This window comes from Berghia stephanieae, chromosome 2 (genome assembly GCF_034508935.2).
Source record: "Berghia stephanieae isolate SIO BIC M18660-M18661 chromosome 2, UCSD_Bste_1.3, whole genome shotgun sequence".
Classification (NCBI taxonomy): Eukaryota; Metazoa; Mollusca; class Gastropoda; order Nudibranchia; family Aeolidiidae; genus Berghia; species Berghia stephanieae.
In genome coordinates, this window is record NC_088361.1 from 83,056,904 (window position 1) to 83,064,528 (window position 7,625).

A 7,625-nucleotide genomic window follows, 5' to 3' on the forward strand; every position below is an offset into this window, starting at 1 on the left:
ATCGAACTCTAACCTCATTTGACCCTGTTCTGCTGACCTCTCATTATCATCTTGTTCGTCATACTATTCGTGATGCCAAATTGTCTTGCTGATTCAAGAATGAGAGTTATTGATTGGATAGCCTCCCTTGATTGGCACCCCCTCCCTTCTCCTCCACAACTAATCCATCGTTTCGTCTTCCTCAACCTCCTATCCGCTTTGACCAATGGACTTATCTGTACTCTCACCAACATCCTCCTTCTCCCCCTCTTTCTCATCATCATCATCATCATCATCATCATCATCATCATCATCATCATCATCATCATCATCATCATCATCATCATCATCATCAACATCCTCTTGCCTATATTTCTTCTTCCTCCTCCTCCTCCTTCTTCTCCTCTTTCTCCTCCTCATCCTCGTCCTCCTCCTCCACCTTCTTCTTCTCGTTCCACAAGTTTCTTCTTCCCTCACTTTTTCATTGTCCAAATTGTTCCAAAATCTCATTGTTCTGAATGATAAATCATAAATTGAATATCGATACACGATACGAGATACGTGAATATTCTAACGTGACTATCAGTATTTGGTGAATACACTAAAAACAAAGTGAATATTGCTTGTTGAGGGAGTGGATATTTATAAATAAAGTAAACATCGGCGGTTTAATGAAGTGAATGTCTATGAACAAAGTGAATATTCGTTGTTGAGGAGGTGCATGTTGATAAATTAAGTGAATATCAATGTTGAATGAAGTGACTATTTAAAAACATAGTGAATATTTGTTATTGATGAAATGGATTTTCACGAACAAAGTGACTATCAATGTTTAATTATTTATTGACTAGTTATAAAGTAAGTGAATATCGGGGGATGATAAAGTTATGTTTATAAACAAAGTGAATATTGATGTTTGGTGAAATGAACGTTTTTAAACAAATTAAATGTAAATATCAGTGCTTGATGAAGTGAAAATTTAACAACAAAGTGATGTCGGTATTATATGAAGTGATGTTTATAGATAGTATGTGCTTGGCTAAGAAGCTCACAACATTACTACCCGGAAGTATAACGAACCAACACACAAAACTATGTGTAACCTTGAACGTTTATAGTCTGGTTAATACAGTTTAGTGAGAATAACTCATAAACATGGATGGCAAAAAACAAGATCAAAGACCTGAGTGACGTGAACTTCGTTCTATGTATAAACAAAGAAGGTGACGTGAATTATTAAAAACAATTTGAATATCACTGCTTAATAAAGTAAATGTTTAAAAACAAAGTAGACATCGATGTTTAAGAACGTGATGTTATTTGATGAACGAATGTTTATAAAAAATGTGAATATCAGTACCAGATGAAGTGAGTGTTTATAAACAAAGTGAATATGTCGGTGCTCAATGGAGCTAATGTTTAAAAACAAGATGACTACTGGTGTTTAATGAGGTGATATTTACAAACAAAGGTGCTTAGTGGAGAAACTGTTTATAAAAATAAGTTAATGTTGATTAAGTGAATGCTTGAAAACAAAACAAATTTCCTAGCTTTATTTCATTTGTGACCCGCCGTGTCAAAGCGGTATTATGTCGGGATGCACTCGGTTAGGGAAATTGAATTCATAGCCACAAATATCAAACTTAGGTTTAATTTCTCTACGTCATGCTGGAGTATAAATACTATTTTTTGCTTTGCAAAATCTTCTAAGGTCCAATTTCTCTTCATTCTATCTCTAAATTCACTTTCTGGGGTCTGAATCATCCCGACATAATACTGTTTTGAGACGGAGGGTCACATTTATTCTTTTAATCCTTTACATTCCTTGTGGAACATAGGGCTCCAACAGTACATTTCCACCGTATTTTGTTGTTTGTCTTCTTCTTCATCTCTCCCCAGGACATCCCAGCCAACTTCGTCTCCTCTACACAAGACCTTCTCCGTGTTTTTTTTGGCTTCCCAACTTCCTCCCCCCCCCCCTCCCCCCCGAGGGTTCCAGTCCAACCTTTCCTTAATGAACTAATGTTTCAAAACAAAATGTGGATATCGGTAGTTAATGACTTGAATGTTTAAAAGCAAAGAGAACTTGGTGATTGGTGAAGTGAATGTGTATGACGATAGTGAATGTCCGTGCTTGATGAAGTGGATGCTTTAAAAATACGTATTGGTTTGTTGATATAACAATTCTAATAAAGTGGAAATATTCAAAAAATAAAATAGAACAAATCAAAGGAATTATGTTTAAAATTAAAGTTCTTGCCCATATTTTGATGAAGTGAATGTTTAAAAGAAGATTGGTTGTTGATGAATTAAAAGTTTAAAAACAATATGAAATTTTATGATTGGTGAAGTAGATGTCTTAAGAAATTGAATGACTTAATAACATGAAGCACACAATAAATACAATAAACTCCCAGGCCAACCTGAACCCAATTTGGGTCACCTGTCACGTGGTCACCGCAAACAATAGAGTGATAATGTACATTATCGATCGCCCCCCTTTTTCGCTCTTGAAGTTTAGAAAAATGAGCTTTTATATTGCGCAATATCCACTAAACGTGCTCAAAGCGCTTTACAAAGGGTCACTGGCCAACAGCAACACATAACATGTAGGACGAGACATGACGCCTGTCAGGCGACATTACAATTTTTTGGGACAGAGACAACGCTGTTAACGGCCAGGTACTCATTTTACACCCGGGTACGGTGAGAGAATGTGAGTAAAGAGCCTCCTCCAAAGACTCAACTATGCGCCGAGCGAGGCTCGAACCCAGGACCTTCCGATCCGAGAAGCGATTGTCATACCACTAGACAACATAGCCGCACAGTTACAAGAGTTTCTGTTTGAAAGATTCAATTCCGTGGATATTTTCTTTTTTCCACAGTTCCCATGTAAGTGCTTATTTGCTATTTAATTTTGTGTCAGAGGAATCCTTACAGTAACTCCGAGAGAACTCCGTTGAGCTTAAAATTATCGACAAGATGGACTCCCGTGATTCAGGCAGGGGGGGGGGGGGGGTTGCAATGCCGCGATGGTGGCGATATACGCCCCTGGCAATCGTCTAGTATGATCTAATCCCAGTTTTATTACTTCCAAAAATTACATTTTCCTGTCGTTACATTATTTCATGTCATTGGACTTCGGAAACCATTATCTCGATAATATGCAGTGAAGGGCTTCTTTTAAAAAAAAAATAAAAAAAAATAAAAGGACATACTGGTTGTCGTGTATGCACTGATTACTTTCCACCAGAAGTTAATAGCTAGACATTTTTTGCTAAGAGCTTCCCCTCACCTATCTATCTATCTATCTATCTATCTATCTATCTATCTATCTATCTATCTATCTATCTATCTATCCATCTATCTATGCATCTATCTCTCTATCTATCTATCTATCTATCTATCTATCTATCTATCTATCTATCTATCTATCTATCTATCTATCTATCTATCTATCTATCTATCTATATATCTATGTATCTATCTATCTATCTATCTATCTATCTTTCTGTCTATCTATCTATTTGTATGTCTGCCTGTCCATCTATTTATTTATCTGTCTATCTATCTATCTATCTTTCTATCTATCTATCTCCTTCTACACACACACACACACACACACACACACACACATATATATATATATATATATATATATATATCATTTATCTGTTTATATATCTATCTGTCTGTCTGTCTGTCTGTCTGTCTCTGTCTGTCTGTCTATCTATCTATCTATCTATCTATCTATCTATCTATCTATCTATCTATCTATCTATCTATCTATCTATTTATCTATCTATCCATCTCTCTATTTTGTTTGAAGACTTCAAAACCGCGTTGAAAAAACAAACACCTCAAGACACGAATACATACTGTTATAAATTTATTACAAATTTATAATAATAATATGTATGGGATATAACAATGAACCAATAAATCGATTCATGATATAAAATATAAATAAATGAAATTTACCAACACAATTAAGGAGAAAATCAAAACATTCAAGAATGCAATCAATACAAAAGGATTGAGTTTATATTTTACAAATATGGCATAATATATTACATTCATTACAATAAGTAAAGCGAATCTTAAACGATTCGGTTTATATGAGGCTTGGACAAATAAGTTGGGTTTTATTTGGGTGGGGAGAGGTGGAGGGGGTTATAATGTTGGAAACATAAAGTCAAATACATTATGTTATTTGTGACTCATTTTCTCAAAACGGTGTTGTGCAGAGATCAATCAGAGGCAGAAAAGTGAAAAGAGATTGTAAAAAAATTAATAAGCAATTACAAGAAATGTGAAATTTTAATTTTCATCAGTTTAAGGAATTATATTACGTGTAGATATATGCCTCTTCCTCAGTGAGATATTAAAATCTTTGTACAATTGATGTAAAGCGATTTGAGGCCTTGGCATAAAGCGCAATAGAAATGTTCTTCTTCTTATTAAACCTTAAGCCAGGTATTCGTAGGCTGAGGGTTAACTTTTTCTGTCTCTACATTTCTCCAAATTGAGAAACATTGATATTTATTTTTGATAATAGCTGTATATAAACGTCAGCCACCAATTTCGCGATTTTTGTCAGGTGAAATACGTTTTACTTTAAATTTCATTAAAAATTTCATTGTAATTCTTTGTCATATGTCAAAATATTCCAAAAGTGGAGTTAGAACACGTGTATCCTCAGCCCAAATATCGTATTATTTGTCTATAAAATCAGTTTTCTGCATCTAAACGATCCCGGCATAATACCATTTTGAGGCGATGGGTTGTATAATATTGTTAAGATCTATGTGCAGCGATGTGGTCTTGTGGTATGACACTCGCTTTCCGATCGGAAGGTCCTGGGTTCGAGCCTCGCTCGGGCATAGATGAATGAGTCCTTGGAAAAGGCTCTTTACTCACATTCTCTCACTGCACTCAGGTGTAAAATGAGTACATGGCCGTTAACAGCCTCATCTCTGTCGGGAAAAAATGTAATATCGCCTAACAGGCGTCATGTCTCGTTCTACATGTTACTGTTGGTCAGGGACCCTTTGTAAAACGATTAGAGCATGTTTAGTGGATATTACGCTATATAAAAGCTCAAACTTAAGATCAAATTGTAATAAGTTTTCTCCGACTCGAGTTATGACAATGATCTTAGTCTTAGCCCTAAATAATTATTTATTAAAGCAAGCTTATCCGCGCGGCGTCGTGAGGTGGTGTCGCATCCTGTCGTACTCTGGAAAAACATATATTTAATAATGTGGCCAGAAAATTCGTCCTTCAAATATCAATCGATTTAAATGACCATCATCTTGGCAAAACTCTCAACCCGGGGACTTGTTGTTGAAAGCCTACGTTGTCACAATGCAACTGATTATATGCGTAGTATCAAAGCATCTTGTTCGGGACTTGATCAATATAATTTGGCGACACATCCACCCTCACAAATAATTTTTGTGAGCCAATTTGTATCATATATCCTATCTGAGGACACAATGCCGGACTAGGTTTGTGGCAGTTAAACATTTGTTTTGGCCACGTTCAATCTTTGGTTAAAATTAGTACAATAAGCAATGTGCAAATGTATGTGTTAATCAATGTCACGATAAATACAAGACAAACAATTATATATATATTATATATATATATATATATATATATATATATATATATATATATATATATATATATTAACTATGTTAAAATATAAATTTGAAACAAAGAGTGCTCAACCATACTGACAATAACAATGGAGCAGAGTAGTAAGAATTTAATACAATTTAGTAGTCAGCCTACATTAATGTTTCACGCCTCTTTGGTCATCACCAAGACCTTGTATAACATTAGTAGTAAGTAGTGTAGTGATATATTTCAAATCGTTCTCAACTTTCCCAGGATTGTAAATAAATCAATATATATATATATATAATATATATATATATATATATATATATATATATATATATATTCTCAATACATACCCTCATAGCGTCGCCATATGTTATCGTTATTGCCCTAGGCATAATTAAAGAAGGCCATCTGTTATAGATACGGGGTTGACACTGCATTAAGACTGCTTTAATTTACACGTAGGTGCTAGGCGAGATGAGGCCATCTGGTTTAACCGCCATTGTTAACGGGCACACATAACCGACCGATTTAGAAATTCACGGGATTGCAGGACGCTGGCAGCGATGGCATACAGAACACGATTGGTCTCAAGAGGACCACCAGTGGTAGACCAGGCAAGGCCAAATCCTGGAATATTATTGGTTCCTTGTGGGACGCCAACTCCCGTGAGAAATATATATAAACAATAACAGTGATCCATCTCGCTTTCTCTCATTCAATCTGCTTAGTACTCACTGCCCCTATAGGGAACTCGAAAATTCTACGTAGCGAGAAACATGTGTGAATAAGGGTAGGTGATGGACTTACATTGTGTTATCATTAATTAATGCCAATTAAACTAGTGAGTGTAGGAGTGATAATTAATATCGTGCTTCGCCTGGCCATAAGTAGAGACAACCAAAAATAACAGAAATCAATAACTCATGTTATTAACAGTAATTGATAACTCGTGTTATTATAGAATATTAATTTACTAACTTTATCTATATATTTTATATGTATATATTATTGTATATCTGGTATGTATGCCTTCCAACTGAATGAATTGCATTACACGAATTACATTTACTAATGTGCTATCGCTAATACACGATAGTTCTATTCAGTTTTTATATGTATTGATTATTATGCTCTCATGGTACTCATCTTTCCCCATCCCACTAACTTTCATGTGTCCTGTTGATTAAATTACTGACTAATACAACTTTAGACCAGTAGTGATGTCAAGGGTATTAATTGAAATCCCTCACGACACCACTATTCATAAGGAATATAAAAATTGTGCCACTAGTCAAAGATTTGCTCCCGTATTTTCACAGATCGGGGTACTGACCAAACATGCATCAGGGTACCGACCAAACATGCATCTGGAGAACAAGTAAACAACTATTTGGCTACAAGTGATACAGAGTGGAATCTGGCAAGCGATCCACTGAGACAACTGGAAGGGAACGGCTCCTGCGCCATTTAACAGAAGAAACCTTAGCGCCGCCACCTGTCGCACCTAAGATAAGCACCATTACAAAGAAAATGAATAGTTTGTGATACGGGATGAAAGTTAAATACCCATAGCCTAACTTTAATGAATTAAAACCAGCACCATTATTCTTTGGCTAATTAAGTGTTAACTTGTTATTGTATGAGAAAATTCTGTTGATTTATATTAAGTACTTCTTCTTCAACGGGGATTAATACTTACCTTATGAACCTACCTATCCCTTTATAACGTGCCAATAATCTACCACTACTCCTAATACCTATTTCTTTAAACCTACAAATAATTCTTACTTTCAGTCAAGTTGTCAGGAGCTTTACCCGATATAACAGGGAAAAAAATAAATTTAATGTTTCATGTTTAGGGTGGCCTCGGTATGGTTTTTGATGATTATGTATTTCCCCTTCATGTATAAGCTTCATTCTTTTATTGATCCTGTTATTTTAGGTATAATTTTCCATATAGATCAATGATTACCACTACCAGGTGCTGATGATGACGAAAGAGACATGAAACA